This window comes from Syngnathoides biaculeatus, chromosome 14, assembly GCF_019802595.1.
Source record: "Syngnathoides biaculeatus isolate LvHL_M chromosome 14, ASM1980259v1, whole genome shotgun sequence".
In the NCBI taxonomy this organism is placed as follows: domain Eukaryota; kingdom Metazoa; phylum Chordata; class Actinopteri; order Syngnathiformes; family Syngnathidae; genus Syngnathoides; species Syngnathoides biaculeatus.
This window is the reverse complement of record NC_084653.1, coordinates 2,989,817-3,008,921: the sequence shown is the minus strand read 5'-3', so window position 1 is coordinate 3,008,921 and position 19,105 is coordinate 2,989,817. Positions and strand designations below refer to the sequence as shown.

At 44.6% G+C, this 19,105-nt stretch overlaps 2 pseudogenes; both read right to left on the bottom strand.

The window, feature by feature from the left end:
- Positions 1 to 1,685: 1,685 nt before the first annotated feature.
- LOC133512794 (5S ribosomal RNA) lies at positions 1,686 to 1,804 on the bottom strand (annotated as a pseudogene).
- Positions 1,805 to 10,870: 9,066 nt separating this feature from the next.
- Positions 10,871 to 19,105, bottom strand: part of LOC133512484 (protein Jade-1-like) — a 47,051-nt pseudogene continuing 38,816 nt past the window's right edge.

Below are 19,105 nucleotides of genomic sequence, written 5' to 3'. Positions count from 1 at the left end.
CTCAGCTGCCTGTTAGAGGCTTTTCAGCACAGCAGGGATGATTTTTAGACCCAAGAGGGCTAAGCTACTCCCTGAGAATTTGGAATTTGGAAAACATGCTTCGCTTGAAGCTCAAGCAAATGCTGAAGTCTTAACTTTAGAGTTGCATAAAATGGATGGAGTAATAATTATTATTTTTTTATTCTGTTCAAAGCAGCAGAAGAACCCTGCCTTAAAGTCTAGATTTTGTCTTAATTAATTAACTATTTTTTTTTTTACCAGCAGCACAATTGCTTTAGAAGCTTTTTTGTGCCCCACTTTCTATTATTTTCCTACTTTGTAGCCCTGTCTTAGTTAAATGACTGTTGTCTGATGTGCAATTTAAAATGTGGAATAATGTTGACCTGTAAGAGTTGACCTATGAGCATGATTTGTGAGACCGCATTTGAGGAACCAAACCGATTGCAAAAATTACTGTTTTATAAGTCTTGGACACATCACACATGAAGCATACAATACAAAAGCTATTTTTTGGGGGGTGAAATATATTAGTGCGTGCATGTGTGTGTGTGTAATAACAGTGATGAATGAGATTCCAAATTAATTATCTTGGTTTTAATAGCTTTATTAGCTATTATATTATTATTTATCTTATTAGCATCCTGCAAGAGACATTCTATTTACTTTTAAAAATACTTTTGAGTACATTTCAGAGCCTGTAGTTTTTACTTAAACTGTACTTGAGTACATATTTGGATCAGTGCTTTTTACTTTTACTTAAGTTGTTAAATATTAGTATTTTACTTCTACGTAAGTCAAGTTTCTGTGTACTTTTGACCTCCATACACCAGTTGACTAATAAGCATGTGAAATAGTGTTTATTCAGAATAAACACTATATCCTATGGTTATTAATATTAATTATTATTACCGAATAAATGCTTATATCACATGCATATTAGTAAGCGTAGTTAGTAGTAAGTAGTTAGTTAGTTAGTAAGTTAGTAGTCCTGTGCTGGACATCAAGGAAGGGTGGGTCTGGATCTCTCAATACCCGTGGGGGACCCAGCCAGGTGAACGTCACCCACTCCCAAGGACTTAAAGCCCGACTGAAGTACCCCAACGAGTCTCCTCCGGGCACTGCGGTTTCCTCCCACATTCCAAAAACATGCAACATTAATTGTACACTTAAAAATCCCCTAGGTGTGATTGTGAGTGTGTCTGTTTGTCTCATTGTGCGATTGGCTGGCAACCAGTTCAGGGTGTACCCCGCCTCCGGCCCATTGACAGCTGGGATAGGCTTCAGCACTCCCCACGACCCTCGTGAGGATAAGCCTTGAAGAAAATGGATGGATGGATGGATGGATGGATGGATGGATGGATGGATGGATGGATGGATGGATGATTTTATGTTGTGACACAAGAGAGCAGATACCTTTGATACTATAAATATGGATTTGTGTTCTTACACAGGGAAGAAGATACCTTTTATACCCAAGCAAAATGATAGCAAATGTTTTTATACAGAGCATACACATGGTAACTCAAAGTGTGTAACATGATTAAAAGCATTTTCTTTTTCTTCTGGCTTGTCCAGTTAGAAGTTGCCACAGCGTGTCATCTTGAATGAACGCATATTTGTTTGGCACAGTTTTTACGCCGCATACGCTTCCTGAAGCAACCCTTCTGCATTTACCCGGGGAGAGTAGCTTACAGCACCTGGTATTCCCATGCGGTCTCGCATCCAAGTACTAACCAGGGTCAAACCCGGTTAGCTTCCGAGATCTGATGAGATTGGGCACTCTCAGCGTAACATGGCCGAAAGCTGATTAAAAGAATCGAAAAGAAAAACAAAAAAATATTATTTAACCCTAACATTTAAAACAATGGAGAAAAATACAAAAATGTCTTAATGAGGTTAAAAACACAGTGATAACTTGGGTTCTTGTTACTTATACTCGTATTCGGCCGTGTCAGTATTACCAGTAGTTTGATTAATCATGCAAATAGCAGGGGTCTCATCCAGCTCCTCTTTGTAAAGTGAAACTTTGGGATGTGATTTAACTTGTGGTCATAGTTTCTTTGGATGAGTTGTAAAACACTGCAGTGAACATACTGTACGTATCACCAAAGCCAAATTTGTGAAGTATTGCAAAAAGAGAAAAGCAATCTTTTCCTGCATCTAATGATAAGACATTGTTGGTGGAACTCTGAGCTTTCATAATACCAGTTTACAATGGATTTATCATCTGTTTGCTGAAGCCTTTAAATGATTGTGATGTCCATATTAATTAGTGGGACAGAGGCGCTGCTGTAAAGCATTGGCCTCACAGTTCTGAGGTTCGGGGTTCAATCTCAGCCCCGCCTGTGTGGAGTTTGCATGTTGTCACTGTGCCTGCATAGGTTTTCTCCGGGCACTGCGGTCGAGTCCTTTTCTTGACAGAACGATCTGGCCATAACATGGACCCAGCCGACTCTGAAGCCATCCGCCGCTCATTGCCAGTCCAGGGCAGACGCCTTGTTGAGGGCAGCCCCTCCAGGTGACGAATCAGAGGCTGGAGCCTCCCAAGCTAGTCCTGCTGCAACGCCGATGGCAGCCATCCGGCTGCTGCTCCAGTTCAGCTCGTTCCGTCTGTTCCGCCCGCTGCGGAGATGCAGTGTACCAGCATAACACCTCTCTCCCGACCAGAACACTTTTCGGGCAACTCTGGTAACGTCAAGCCCTTTCTCTCTCAGTGCGACCTCGATTTCGAATTACAGTCGTCCGCCTTCCCTACAGACCGCTCCCAGATTGCCTTTGTCATATCTCACATGATGGGAAGGGCGGAGGTGCGGGCCACGGTGGAATGGAGCCGCAACTCGGAGATGTGTCGTTCCTGGACGGCCTTCGTTTGTACCTTGACACAGGTATGCGGGGCTGGAATGCTAAGCGGCGGCTTCGCTCATGACGCTACGCCAGGGTCGTCATCGTGTTTCCGAATAGGCCATCGAGATCTGGATCCGGGCAGCCGAGAGCCGATGGAACAAGGACGCCCTCCACGAAAAGTTCTTCCATGGTCTCTCCCAGCAGATCCGCGGTCTCCTCATCGCTGTGGATCTCCCTTCCTCGTTGGACGCCCTCATCGTGTTGGCACTGAAGGTCAACCAAAGACTTGTCGTCCAGCGACAAATGGACTCGCTGCGGACGCTTGGGACACTTAATCGCCCATTGCCCGGTCCGACCGAATCGTCCCGGCCTTGGGACCTCCACTCCAGTGAGTGTGCGGTATACTGTGGCGGAGTCAAGTCGGTCACTTCTCCAACTCACCCTAAGCACGGAGGGCCGCTCCTGTACTGTGTCAGTGTTCATCGACTCAGGTTTGGATGCTAATTTGATCAATCCCCGTGTGGTCGAGGTGTGAGGCGCGGCGACCTTTTTTCGACACAGCTGTTCCACAACGCTTACGCTGCTAACGGCAAGTTCCTCTGTCGGATGACGCTCGCCCGTACAGTCGAAGGAGCTAGGTACCGCTCCGGAGTTAACCCCGGTACCTTCCTGCTATCATGACCTGAAGGAGGTGTTCTCATAAACTAAAGCGAGATCCATGCCACCGCATCACCCGTATGATAGCGCCATCAAACTCCTCCCTGGCACATCACCCTCTCGAGGGACGTTGTTTTCTCTAACAGGACCGGAGCACCAGGCCATGAGGGAGTACATCGAGGAGTCGCTGGCAGACGGCCTCATTTGCCTGTCGTCCTCACCAGCCGATGCAGGGTTCTTCTTTGTTAAGAAGCAGGACGCTTCGCTACGGGCCTGCATCGACTACCGAGGACTCAATGACATCACCGTGAAGAACAGGTACCCTCTGCCCCTGATTGTGATGGCGTTCGAACTTCTTCAGGGGCCCCGGATCTTCACCTAGTTGGACCTGTGTAGTGCATACCATCTGGTACGGATCCAGGAGGGGGACGAATGGAAGACGGCGTTCAACACCCCCACAGGCCATTATGAATACTTGGTGATGCCGTTTGGACTGACGAATGCTCCGGCCGTTTTCCAAAGTTTCATCAACGACGTACTCCGGGAACATCTGAATAAAAAGGTGTTTGTGTACCTTGATGACGTCTTGATTTTTTCTTTGGACCTGACCTCCCACATCAGACATGTCAGAGAGGTGCTTCAGCAGCTGCTGCAGCATCAGCTGTTCGTGAAGATGGAAAAGTACGAATTCCACCGATCCACCGTGTCCTTCTTGGGGTTCATCCTGGCAGAAGGGGAATTCGAATGGATCCCGGGAAGGTCGACGCGGTCCTTCGGTGCCCCACTCCCGCTTGCAGGAAGGACGTGCAGAGGTTTGGCTTCGCGAACTTCTACCGGAAATTCATACGGAACTTCAATTCTGTTTCCGCCCCTCTGCACGCTCTCAGATCCCCACGGAACACCTTCGAGTAGACCGGGACCTGTCAGGAGGCCTTCGACAAGCTCAAGGCAAGTTTCACCACCTCATAGTGCCGGACCCGGACCGGCAGTTCGTGGTTGAGGTGGACGCGTCGGACTCGGGAATTGGAGCTATCCTGTCGCAGAGGAGCACCAGGGATGGGAGGATTCACCCGTGCGCCTTCCTGTTAAAAAGACTGACGCCGGCGGAGCGGAACTATGACGTGGGGCGGCGGTCAAGACGGCGACAGAGGAGTAGCAGCGGCCCAGACGGCGATGGAGGAGTGGCGGTACTGGCTGGAGGGGTCCCAAGTTCCGTTTGTGGTCCTCACCGATCATAAGAACCTGGAATATCTGAGGTCCGCAAAGCGGCTGAACTCTCGTCAGCCCAGGTGGGCTCTGTTCTTCATCCGTTTTCACTTCACCTTGTCTTTCCGCCCAGGTTCTAAGAATGGCAAGCATTCTCGTGGATCCACGAGGGGGATCGCGCAGAACCTGCGAGCGTTCCGATCCTGCTACGTGTCCGGTTTCTCCTGGGTGGTCGAGACACGAGTGAAGGAGGCCCTGAGGGACATGCTGGGCCCCGCTGGATGTACTCCCGGTCGCCTGTTTGTGGTACCATCGCTGCGGGGGATGTCATTGACTGGGCCCACACCAATAAGGCGGTCTGCCACCCGGGCTCAGTCGTTGAACAACGGTTCTGGTGGTCCAACCTGAGCAGGGACGTGATGCCTGCCCGGTGCCCACACCTGAGCCTCATCCTGACTGATTATACTCGGTATTTCTAGGACCCTGGTGACAACTGGTCTTCGCCAGATTGTTGCCTTTCATGGTTCGTTCCCGCACTTCTGTACTCCTGACGCCAACCTCGCGTGTACCGACCAACGCCTGTCTCCCGACCTACCCCGTAAGCCTGCCGTCACTGATCCTGCTTCTTGTTTGGACTGACTTCCTGGTAAGTGACACTGGAATGAATAAAGGCTTATTCCTCACTGCTTACCTGTCACCTGAGTCGTGCATTTGGGTCCGCCCTCGAGTCTCGTTCTTGACACTAGGTGTGATTGTGAGCATAACTGTTGTCTGTCTGCATGTGTCCTGCCATTGGATGGTAACCAGTTCAGGGTCTGCCCTGCCTCTTACCTGATGATAGCTGGGATAGGCTCCAGCACTGCCACGACCTTTATTATGATAAGTGTCTCAGAAAATAAATGGATGAACATTAATTAGTGATGGCAGAAAGGTAGACAACTGCTAATTTCTGAGGACTGGGATTCAAATTCCGCCCCGCCATGTGGAGTTTGCGTGTTCTCCCCGTCCCCATGTGGGTTTTCTTTCCTCCCGCCTACCAAAAACTTGCGTTAATAGGATTGTGATTTGGACTGCAAATGGTTGTTTCTATGTCCGCTTTGACTGGCGAGCAACAAGTTCAAGGTGTACCGCACCTCATGCCCAAAGATAGCTGGCATAGGCTCCAGCACTCCTGTGACCGTTGTAAGGATAAGCGTCACAGATGATGGATGGATTTATTAATGACAGCTATTTATAATTAGCTGGATGAGTGGAGTCATTCCCAGGTTTCAGTAGTAGTTTTATGGCAGCTATGTTCATACAGTTTCAAAGTAGGCCTTTATCTTTTTTCTCTGTAACCGTTCTCAAAAATAGTGGCTTGAGTGTAGTACATCTATGCTTCTTCTGCTATTGCTAGCTAGAAAAAATGTCTGACTGAAATTAAATCATAACTTTACTGTAATTTTCCTCTGATTTAGATGTATGAAAAACATTTTTAATTTTGTGATTTAATCCATAATCTATGAAACCTGTGAATGAATGTGAGTGAACTTCGGCCTTACTAATGATTTTTATTTCTAAGTCCACGACTCTTGTCTCTTCTCTTCTTCCTTCACTCCTATTTTTAAAATTTGTCAACTCCTCAATTATTTTTCCATCTCTCCACCCCAATATTGGCACCAGTCAACACATTTCCTTCTCTATCAAACTAACATGCTGTGCATTCCATCCCATTTCTAATTCTTGGCCTTGCCAAGCTGTATCCATCTTTCTCTCCTTCATTAGTTTACGTACTGGCATAGATGTCATCAAATACCTCTTGTTTGGCCTTTGCCACTTCTACCATCATCGTACTGTACATCTCATCTCCATGTGTTCTTGTCTCCTTTCCAGAGACATTTGAGTGAGTCTCTTCTTCTGAGCCAACCTCATTCCTTGTATGATTACCTGTGCTTTGTGGTTCTACCAAGTCTCCTTCTTCCCTTTCCTGCCAAAAAATACTTGAAGTACTCTCCTGCCTGTGTTACTGTTGCGGTCCAGTCTTCTAGAAGTACATTTAGACGATAACAGACCACAAAATACAATAAATGGTACTACCGGTAATTCTGAAATATCTGCGATTGGCTTTTAGCCAGTTCAGGGTGTACCCCACCTCCTGACCGTTGATAGTTGGGATAGCCTCCAGCACTCCCGCAACCTTTGTGTGGATAAGTGGCTCAGAAAATGACTGGATGAATTCTGAGATATGTATGAATTTATGAAAGTGTTGAAACTATTGTGTCATTTTACTCTGATTACAATTGTATGAAGACAAGCATGAAATGGGTTTGAGGAGTTAGCCCTGGAGTTCGAAGGGCTTCATGAAAATTGTGCAACTCACAAAGTTATTATTAAGCTCTTGGCCGTTATAAAGAATGTGTATTTCAGTGGGCCATAATGATATGTTCTCTCATTTGGGAATTTACTATGAATGTCTAAATCATCAAATCATCAACAAAGTTTTGAAAATGGGATTTAAAGCACGACTGTTTCAGCGCGGGAGACATTTACCTACTTAAAACCAATATATGAAAATGACCAATATACCAAGTCTGGTGGAGTGAGAGAAGTGGGTGATGATGAGATCCAACAACCCCCCCCCCATGCAAAATACACATCGATCCATCGATCCCACGCAGATACACATTAAGGATATTGTAGTGTCCACTCCACCTCTTTCCCCAGAACCAAACCTGTAATCCCCACCATTCCCTCCCTCCTCCTTACAACACCCATCAATCCTTTGTCTCCTGCGGCAGCACGAGTCATGCTGACCTCATGAGAGGAACATGCTGTGTGTGAGCTCACCGGATTAGGAGACAAGATAGCCTCAGAGAGAGCAGGCATCACTTCCTCTACTAGATGACCTTCCCTCACAACCAATATTTGCACATCAATGAGACCAAATCCGAAAAAAAAAAAAATCTAAACACTAACAGCATTGTCTCAGAGAAAGACAGAGGGAAAGTATATGCCTGAACCCTGAGGATGTTCCCAAAGGTTGGGCTACTTGGCTCTTATTTTGGATAACAAGCACAAATCCTCTACCCTGCCTTGAGCTCTTCTCAATATGTTCCATTATCTGTTTCTTGATTTACTATAAGAGCTGTCAAAAATCAGGAAGAAATGGTCAACTTTGTGTAATTACTTATCCTTAGAAATGAAAAAAAAAAACTCATCAGCCATTGATATTCCAAGTCACTATGCTAATTTATAAAGTAAACAGAGGGCCAGATGAAAGTAGAGAAAAACAAAAGATATGATATAATTCTCGGATCAAAAGTTATATATTATATATGATTTATAGATGCTTTATTGCTTTGCTTTCTAAGGACTGACATTGTTATTATTTTGAAAGGAGTAGTGTTCTGTGTTGAATAAGATGAGCCTCTTCCTTTTGAAGTAATACAAGAAAACCAACAAAATGGGCCGGCACCTAGGCAATATTAACCAGAAGTAGTGGGACATAAAAATGGTGAAAGCACATGATCACTAATGATGACATGTTTGATGAAAAAAAAAAAAACAATCCAATCAACTGATTAATCAACATCCCTGAACAATGGCCCAAATTTGCGGTCTCTAAAGTACCATGACCCGTGCTAAATAAGGCAATTCCTCTTACGAGACGCTCTTCTATATCTGAGTATTTGTCATGAGCCATGGCCATGCTCTGGGCGGTGCCACCTCTGAGACCTGTCACAGCTGTTTTGCATTCGGCACTCTAATTGACTAGGCATTTAGGTTTAGAATTTGTTACTGGCATTTGCCAGTTCATTGTGCATGCTTGCCTGCATTCTGGGACACTCTGCTACTGTACATAAATTAGAGCAATCCTTAGTCACAGTGATTGTATGCCCTTTAGTTTGACCACGTCTTGTCACGTTACTTAGTTTGCCTCAGAATCATCGGACCTCGTTTCATGCTTTTTGGAGATTGCCTACGCTCGCGTTTTTGTGACTCTGCCTTGTTTTGGACTGCCTTTTAGTTTTGACCTTTTCCTGGAATAAAGTCACTTTGAATATTATGTTGTTGCCTGGAACTCCTGTATTTGGGTCCTCCCCTGTGTCACTGGACCATGACACAACGAACTGGCCACTACAGGACCTAACAGGGAAGACATGTTGTTGCCGGCCACGCCGCTGGGCACGCCACCTGCCCGAGGACCAAGCATCTTCTATCCGGGTGGGCCAACATAACGGATTATGTTGTCCTCGCCTACCGCATCAATCTGCACCACCCAGGTGGCCTGATTACCTCCCGACCACGACACACTCACTACCAAATTACTTGTTGGACTCAGATTTTTCAGATTACAAGGAAGACCTAAATTTATATGACCAGCAGCCTAATTCTGACTCTAACAATTACTCCTGATTTTCCTCTCCCAGTGATCAGTCCCAGTCAGTTTGTTTTGCTGCCCCATGCTTCCAGCCCCCAAGTGCCTTCACCCCCTGCGTCCAAGTCCACTTCCGCTAATCCTTTCTGGGGGAACTGCTTAACCATTTATCTGGGCCATGCGCATGGCGGTCAGAGGAGAACCCCAAGTAGGGTGCTGCCTTTTGCCTCCTGCTGCTCTGCGACCAAGCCACAGCCGACATCTGCCCACGCTTCGCTGGTGACTAAGCCACAGAGGACTGTCGCGTCTTGCCGGAGATCAAGCCTGAGTCGACCTCCGCCAACGCTTCGCCGACAACCAAGCAAAAATTGACTATCTCCCACTCCACAGTGACAACCAAGCCACAGCGGCATCATGCTTTCGCTCAAGTGACAGCCAAGCCACAGCCAACGTCCGTCCGCCGCTGGTCGAGCCTCAGCCAACTTCCGCTGACACTTCACCGACAACCGAGCCGGCCAACTCTAAGGCGACGATCTACGAATTTGCCAATCTCATAGAGAGGATTCAGCGGAGATTAAACAATCTCATTCCGGGATGGTTACAGCTGATTCAAACCCATGCATCAGTGACGAACTAGCCGTTGCCAAGCCATGCTCACGTCGCGGTCGCGACAGACCCGCTGCCGAGTCATGCCCATGTCACGGTGAGGACCAGCTCGCTGCCAAGCCACATTCACGTTGCGGTGAAAACAGACTCTCTGCAAAACTATGCTAACGTCACGGTATCAACCGACCCGCTGCTGAGAGACGCCCACGTTGTGGTGACAACCAACTTTCTGCCGAGGCACACTCACGTCACAGTGGCGACCAAGCCGCCGCCGAGCCATGCCCACGCCTCGTTGGCAACCGAGCCGCCGGCGAGCCACGCCCATGCCTCAACGATGACTGATCCCTGGCTGTCCAATGGCCACCCTTCAGCAGCAACCGAATCATGGCTGCCTCACGTCCATGTCTCAACGTCGATCGACCTGAGGCAGCCACTGGCTCCCAACCATGTCTTGGGAGCTCTTCGTCCGGAGCCATCACCTGTTCCCATCTGGTTCCTGCTATGCATTTGGGTTCCTTCTTGAGGTAGTCCACCCAATTTACTCCCTGGGGGCCCTGGTGATTGGCATTCTGGCTGACCTCCTGACCTGCTTGACCGGACGCCTCACTTTGGGTGGCCAGACAATTTGGCGTCATTGTTAGAATATCTTCTTATTATTTTCCTTTTCGCTTGTCCCGTAAAGAGTCGCTGCAGCGTGTCATCTTTTTGCATCTTAGCTTATCTCCTGGAGCTTCCTCTCTAACTTCAACTGGCCTAATATCTTCCCTCACAACATCCATCAACCTTCTCTTTGGTCTTCCTCTCTCTCTTTTGCCTGGCAGCTCCATACTCAGCACCCTTCTACTAATATACTCACTCTCTCGCCTCTGGACATGTTCTTTCTTTCATTCTTCCTCCACCTGCTCCCTGTTTTCACATATTACAATATCATCTGCGAACGTCATTGTCCAAGGGGATTCCAGTCTAACCTCATCTGTCAGCCTATCCATTACCACTGCAAACAGGAAGGGGCTCAAATCTGATGTCCCTTGACCACAGTCAGGTGATTGTAGCAGGAAAGGGTCTAAAAATTGGAAAAATGCACAGTTACAGGAAAATGTGGATGAACACAGAACGTTTTTACCAGAGCGAGAGAACTTTTTTTCTGCAATGGCGAGTCACTCTGCCTTTTGAGTCATACATCTATAACATTTCAAAGCCTCAAATCTTCACTTCAGCTAACTCCATGCTGACATCAACCTGGAATTTCCAAAACAGTCGTAACTTATATGACAGAAAAGCATATGCAGTTTGAAAAAAAAAAAAGCAAGCATCCCGAGATGAATGCTTATATCGTGTTATCTGGCTTGGTATACTGCAAGGGCCAAAAAGCCATACAATGAAGCAGAATTTATGAAGAAAAAAAATGCATCGGTGACATGTGTCCTGAAAACAAATATATTAAACAAATGGAATAAGACCTTCAATTGTCCTGCCACATTGCACACAGAATATTAGCATACCTGCTGATTCACCATTGCACTCAACCTCCAATCATATGTGTGTTTTTGTAGGAATAATTGTGATTATAATTATCATACATCTGCTTCCAATAAAGAAATGCTTTGCTCTGCTCTATTTAACGTGGCAGCCTCCGAGCAGGAGATATACAGAAAAATAACCAGATTTGGATTGGGACGACTGAACTGTGCAGACAATATCTTATTGGACAGTCTTAAACAATCTGAGACCAGATAATGCCGTATTCACGGTGGTATCAAAATCTATACAGACAATACTGGAAAAATAGAGGAATAGCGACAACTACAGGGAACACAGTGACGCATGCAGAGCTACTACAAAATTTGCTCATAGCAGTTCAATTACCAAAAGAAATAGCCACATGTAAATGTGCAGAACACACATCAAATACAGACAAAGAATCATTAGGAAATGGATTTACAGATAAAACAGCAAAAGAAGCAGCAGCCAAAACCTTTATGGGATTAGCTGACCATGGAACAAATGGAGACATACTTTGAGATGATGTGTTAAACAAATGCAACAACAAGCTGACCAGCAGAACTAAAAAAGTGTAAAAAATAAGGTACTACATTACAAAATGGGAATTATGTCAGCACAGATACAAAATAAAATTCTACCAAAAACATTTTTTAAGTGGGCGGCAATCTTGAGCCATGTGAAGTCTCAGGTCTCAACAGGGGGAGTGGTAGCCCTGGTACAAAGGCATTAAATGATCCATGGATTTAACTTGTATGCAAAAAAACTTTTTTGTAGGGCTTGTTTGATCTGTGTGCGACATAATCCACAAGGGAATGTGCATTCAAAACATGGTCAGTTTCCTCAAGCTACACATCCATTCATCCCTCCATCCATTTTCTTAGCTGCTTATCCTCACAAGGGTCAAGGGGAGGGCTGGAGCCTATCCCAGCTGTCAACGGGCAGGAGGCAAGGTACACCCTGACCTGGTTGCTAGCCAATTGCAGGTCACATGGAGACAAACAGCCGCACTCACAATCACACGTAGGGGCAATTTGGACACAATAATAGATTTAGTCTAACTATACATACATTACAAGCACGTAAGGGTCTTATTCCATTCAAAACACTGTTTGGGAGACCATACAAATTGACAATATTTTCCACATAAGGAGAGATAGACGAATGATGAAGGAAAAAAAACAGTGGGTCCCTTTCAGGAGTTATTAACAACCCCAAACAGCTTAAAAAATTGCAAAAAGGGATACTTGAGTTTATTTGTTGATTGTAGGAAAGTTATTGCTTTTGAAACCATTGTTCACACAAACAAAACTTGTTCTAATTTGTTTTTATTGGCCACTTGTAAGATAGCTGTTCTCATTCCCACTGCCAATGTCGCTGTAGTCCGGTTACACATGGGAGTGAGACTGCTGTCATAATGGTGACTAAACAGTGAAATTTTGCTGTTGGGTGTTGGATGAAAACACTATCCGTTATTTTCATTTTTCTGTTCGAGTGGTACCTGTGGGAACCACTCAAGGTCCCACCCCCAAAAAATAAATAAAATAAAATAAAAACAAAACAAATTGGATAACTACATACAAAAAATGTGTCCAAAAGATTGTAGTGTTTGCACAGATCCAGAGATAATACCAATGCTATTAATTGATAACGAATGAAAAAAAAAAAAGTTAGGGGATTCTGTGTATCCATTAACTTCTTTTGAAAAACAAAAAAACATTGTTTTCTAATGGCATGTCACAAGGAAATTTCACATGCATCAATTTGATAGCCGGATGCCTTTCCTGACGCAACCCTTCTGCATTTATTCGGAGAGAGAGCTGGAGCCAATCCCAGCTAACTTCGGGCAGCAGCAGACTACACTCCGAGCTGGTCGCCAGCCAGTCGCAGTGCAATGTCGACACCATCACTGAGCGGGAATCGATCCCACGCTGTGTTCACTCGAAATGTCCCACTGAGGCAAACCCGAACTACAAGGTGGGCCGCAAGAGAAATGAGTTTGACATCCCTGCACTACACCATCAAAAAAAAAAAAAAGTAACAAGTTACTGTGCTTTAATAACCTTATTACTGCCATTTGTTTATTCATCCTATGTCTGTTTATGAATTAACATCTACTGTCCATGCAGTTTTATCCGAACACTGGCATAGACTGAGCAAGAGCTGAATGACATGGACAAAATAGCAGAAAGAAACACGTGGATACACCTTACACACTGTAAAAGGTCATCTCAGCTGAGGCACCCAAGGGGAAAGGTGAGCAAAGACCAGCATACGGTGGGTGCAGATTTATAGTATCTGAAAACAACTGAAGGCCGGTGAAGATTTAAAAGACACTTGAATCATTTAGCGGTGACTTGGTCAACATGACTTCAAAATGGCTAAATAATATGATAGCATGTTGGGCTGCAACATTGACAGCCGTAATGATATTTTTGTTCATATGCTACTTTTGGACACCTGTAAACCTGACAAAAATACATAACAACAGAACCAATAATTATACTCAGTCAACTATGCCTACCACACATAAGATAAAGAGGCGCAACCTAATTTCAAATAACAATCCGGGAGTCACCGAGGCATGAGAGGAGGACTCCATGTGTGCCTCTCAATGAATCAGTTCAGCACTTTTTCAATTCCATGGCAGAGTTTAATTGCTGGGGATTCCATCATTGAGCTTATGCTAAATGAAACCCCCACTTTCTTCTCACTATTTGCCAATTTAATGCTACCTTAAACCCGAATGCCATACAAAAGAGTATGTATACTATGGAGGGAGTATTTTAACTGAAAAGCCTGAGGAATATTTTTTCATTACTATGATTATCTAAACTGGTTGTTATTAATGTAGAATGCAGCTAACAAGGTAAATTATAGTTACATCACATGCATGGACCATGGGCCACTAATGCGTGTCATTCCAACAGAAATCCAAACACAATGTACCCTGGAGGTAATGACTAAAACAACTCCTGACACCACTTGTCAGAAATGGAAAAGTGTTTGTCCAACAACTAAGGCAGTAAATGATAAACTGATATTTTCTACTAATGTTGCATTGGCTAATTTCTCCTGTGTTAGCTTTACAGGGACAGCTTTTAAAGTGGGAAGTCTCAACAAAACATGGTGTCATGATATCCATCTGCAAACTGCCCCACTGCTCCCATGCAGCGATCTGTTGTGGTGGTGTGTTGGTCAAAAGTTGTATGACACACTGATAAATGCAGCAAGAACGTGTACACTGGGATCACTGCTCTTATCTTTGACTGGGTTTCCATCCAAAGCAGAGGATATACAATTGGCCGCATCCATCTTTGAACCTCCCCTTGGGTTCTTACGAAGGCGAAGGTCCTCTTGGGAAGATGGAGATCTGACATACATTATAGGAAATGACATCCCAACGGCATACCAGATGAGTATAAGTTGGTAAACGAGATTCCTGCAGGATGGGAATCCATCTTGTTATGGATAACTCTGAATAAAAACGTTGACAGAATCAACTACATACATTACAATGTACAGAAACTAGGTAATTATACGGAAGCAGGCTTTATTGCCATGAGGGAATAACCAGCTGCAACCTCACTCATGACGTTCCAGCACCACAGAGTGGTCGACATGCTCCTGGTCGAGAAGTGTGGCGACTGCTCAATGTTCACTGACCAGTGTTGTTTATTCCAAATATCACAGCACCTGATGGTTCACACACAAGGGCCATTCAAGACCTCCGCACCCTGAACCACAAGATGAAGGAGCACTCTGGTGTAAACACATCAGTCTGGTCTGAGTGGTGGGTAAAAAAAAGGTTTGGCAAATCTAAAAATTTTGTGGTCTCTGTCCTAGTTTCTATCGCTGTTTGCAGCTATTCTTGCATTGTGTGGATGTTGTTGTATTCCCTGCATAAAGGCATCACTTAACCAACTTATAACCACTGCTATTGCCCCGACAAATTCAAAATTGGCAGAAATATATCCACTACTGGCACAACAGAGTAATGACAGTGATATTGTTGACCACGATGATGACGTTATGACTTCTCTTCCAGACCTGTTCTGTGGTCCAGAAGATTACAAGTAATTAGTGCTATATTTTCCTCCGAGTGTAAGCCGAAGGGGTGATCTATTAGATGATAGAAGGATTTGAGCAAATGTAGGATAAACTGGAGGACAATGTAGAAATAATTATAAATAGTATTAAGTAACTGCTTCTGACCACAATACAGAAATGCTTTGCTCTGCTCCAATTCAGTTACTGCTCTGCCTGCAATGAAAAATGCTTTGCTCTGCTCTTGAAAATGTGGTACCAAATGTATGATAAACAGGGGGGAAATTTAGGAATAATTGTGATCATTATTATCATACATCTGCTTCCAACAAAGAAATGTTTTGCTCTGCTCTAGATAACGTGGCAGACTCCTAGCAGGAGATAGCAAGAACAAGAACATCTAATCATCAGAACTGTTAGAGCTGCTACCTGTTAAAGAAATGATGACGACACATGTATTCAGCAATCTTCCACACATGCACACGCACATGAACAAACACGTACACCTTGTTTCAAACTGTTTTGCTTGTCGTCTCCTTTTTGTAACATCCATGTAAAAAAGGGCCGTTTTAAAACTAAATAAATAGAGGTGCTGAGGAGAGGATAATCTGAGAATGCAGTGGTGAATTGTACCAGACAGTTGCTCTCCTCTCTCATCGCGAGACTTGAACTGGTGTCTTTGCTTCCTTTTTTTGTCCTGTTTAATGAATGTCTGATTGGTGAACCTGACAGTTTTAGTGTTGCATTAGATGAGAGTTGTGACATACAAGACAAGACTTGCTTAACCTGGCAGTTTGTCTGTGTGAGAAAGAGCACACAATTTTAATAATTTAAAATTACTGGCCTGTGGTCTTTGTACTCTGCGTAAGTCTAATTTTTCTTGTTATCATGTTGGTACGTGACGTTTGGAATAAATCTGGTTGAGCAAAGGTATGTATGTGAGGAGCGAAAGATGTTCATGTGTATGATGTGGCTCTTTGGCTCTTTCATGTGTATGATGGGGCTACTTGCCATAAGACAGTAAAAAATGTGGCTCTTGATCTCTGACTGGTTGCAACCCCTGCTGTACACCAACACCTGCACCTCAACGCACCCAGCTGTCAAAAATTTGCAGATGACACGACAGTCATCTAAGACGCTGATGAGTCTGTGTATCGACAGGAAGTGCAGAGGCTGGAGCTTTGGTGTGGCCGACACAAGCTGGACCTGAATGCACTAAAGACTGTAGGGATAATTGTGGACTTCAGAAGGCATCCTTCACCACAGCTGCTCCTCACTCTGTCCAACTGTATGGTGTTAACCGTCAAGACTTTTAAGTTCCTCGGAATTACAGTCTCAAAGGACCTGAAGTGCAATATCAACTTGAATTCCATCCTCAAAAAGGCCCTGCAGAGGATGTACTACCTGCAGCTCCTAAGGAAGTAGCACAAGAGCTGCTGAGACAGTTCAACAGAGTGGTAATTGAATCAGTCCTGTGTACCTCCAGCACAGTCGAGCTTGGTGCTGCCACAAAAAAGTACTGCAACAGACAATCAAAATCGCTGAAACGCTCGTCGGTACCCAACCCCCTCCCCACCCCCCAGTCTGCATTGCTCTGTGACTGTTAATGCAATAGTCACTGATGGTGTATTGGTACATATGCCTGACTTTAGTGCGGACAGGTTGGGATCAATTCTTGCTCAGTGATGGTGTTGATATTTGCTCTATGACTGACTGCCGACAAGTTCAGAGTGTATTCCACCTTTCACCCAAAGCTAGCTGGGATAGGCTCCTGCACTCCCGTGACTTTTCTGAGGATAAGCGGGTTGGATAATGGATAAATTGACGTTACTGCAATGTTTTTATGTCTCATTTGACTGTCTGTCTATTGTCGTTCGGTATGTCCAACTGCTAGAGACATATTCCTTGTATGTTTCCAATATACTCGCCGGATAAAGAGGATTCAGATTCTGAATTTTATTTTCTGCATTCATTGGCTTGTATAGCTTCTGCTGCATATATGCAAAGGACACATTGTTTCTTACCCCACATGCACTCGGCCACACCACCTGTAAGAACCAACACTGCTCTGACTCCCCATTTTGCATTGGCCAGTCACAAACAGGACTTTTTCCTTCATGTCTTGTAAGCAATAACTCTGTTTCTGATTTAGAATCTGATTATACTTTAAAAGTTGGATGTCTCATCAGTTTCACCCCATGATCTCCTTCAAAAAGTTTTTTCTCTAGAGAGCTGGTAATCAACTCCCGCTTGCTCATAGCCTCCTTTCTTGCTATCAGTTTTGTATTGCCCTTTACACTTGTACAACATGAGACAGAGTTACAATGTGTCAACATGTCAACCAATCAAGAATCAATGAGGGAATTTTCAGACTGCTTTTTCACTATCCTACCATAACTATGAAGTTAGAAGAACATTAGATTTCTCAATGTTTTCTTGAGAAAGCACAAAAATAAACAACAAGGGCCCGGGAACCTGTTGTCACACCATATTGCATCCATGGGCAGAGCCAGTGGGTGGCCAACCGCTTGAATCCCTCTCCATTAGAAGAAATGACTGGTTGAATTTCCATGATGACAATGCAATAACAACTTCAGAACCTGGATCACTTGGTTTGATTGTGTCATGCTCCTGGATTCCAGCCAGGGCTGGGCCTGGCCAGCTAATCTGAAGGTGCACACCTGCGCCTCATGACCACTGATTAGACCCAGTACATATAGGACCCGGGGGACGACAGATACTCCGCTAGATCGTTGCTCTTCATGCCTCGTTCCCGCACTCCTGCTTTCTCGACTTCTGATCTCCGTGCAACGACCCACGCCTGTTCATTGACCACCCTCGTAAGCCCATTCGTACTGGTACTACGGATTGTTTGGACTGTCTACCTGATCTCAGACCTCGGACCGAATAAAGGTTACCTCCGTACTGTCTGCTGTCTCTGGAGTCGTGCATTTGGGTCCACCCTTGAGCCCCGCATCGTGACAGATTGATGAAACCATGAATTCCACTTTTTAACAGAAACCCTGAATTCAAATATTTGGCCATTAATTTGAGACTTCAAGATGAAGGGCCCTTGGATTTTATTGCAAGACAATCTTCCAATTATTGACACTTCCTGATCCACAGCAAACATCTCTTCTTCTCTTCTTTGTCCCTCATTTTCCTCATTTATCAACTAAAATTCTTTCCATTTATTCAGCACCAGTCATGTAACTTTAGTGTAAAAAGGGAGAGAGGGTAACAAACATTTTTGGGCGCTACCTTCCGTCGAAGATTTTTTTTTTTCCAAAGTTAAGTTACTCAATCGGGTGTACTTTAAGTGTCACATGGAGAATATCCATCCATCCATTTTCTGAGCTGCTTATCCTCAAAAGGATCGCAGGAGTGCTGGAGGCTATCCCACTTATCTTTGGGCGGGACACACCATGAACTCATTACCAGCCAATCACAAGGCACATAGAGACAAACAACAGTTGCACTCACAATCACACCTGAAGGCAATTTAAACTCTGCAATAAATGCATGTTTTTGGGATGTGGGAGGAAACCGGAATGCCTGGAAAAAAGAACCACAGAGGTAAGGGGGAGAAGATGAAAACTACACACAGTTGGAACAGGGATTTGAACCCCAGTTCTCAGAATTAGGAGGGCAACGCTCAAACTAGTTGTGCCACCATGGAAAACAATTATGTATAAAACATCAGTCTGGAGCAGTGGTTCTTTTTGTTCATTTTACATCACCACCTCAAAAAATACTTGACTCTCCAAGTACCTCGATCATGCCCACCTTCAAATACGGTAGGGTGGTAGGATGAAATGGCCATTTAAAATGAGTTAGAGGTTTTATTTAGTTATTGTAAGCCAACGTAATCGTTTGAATATTGACACT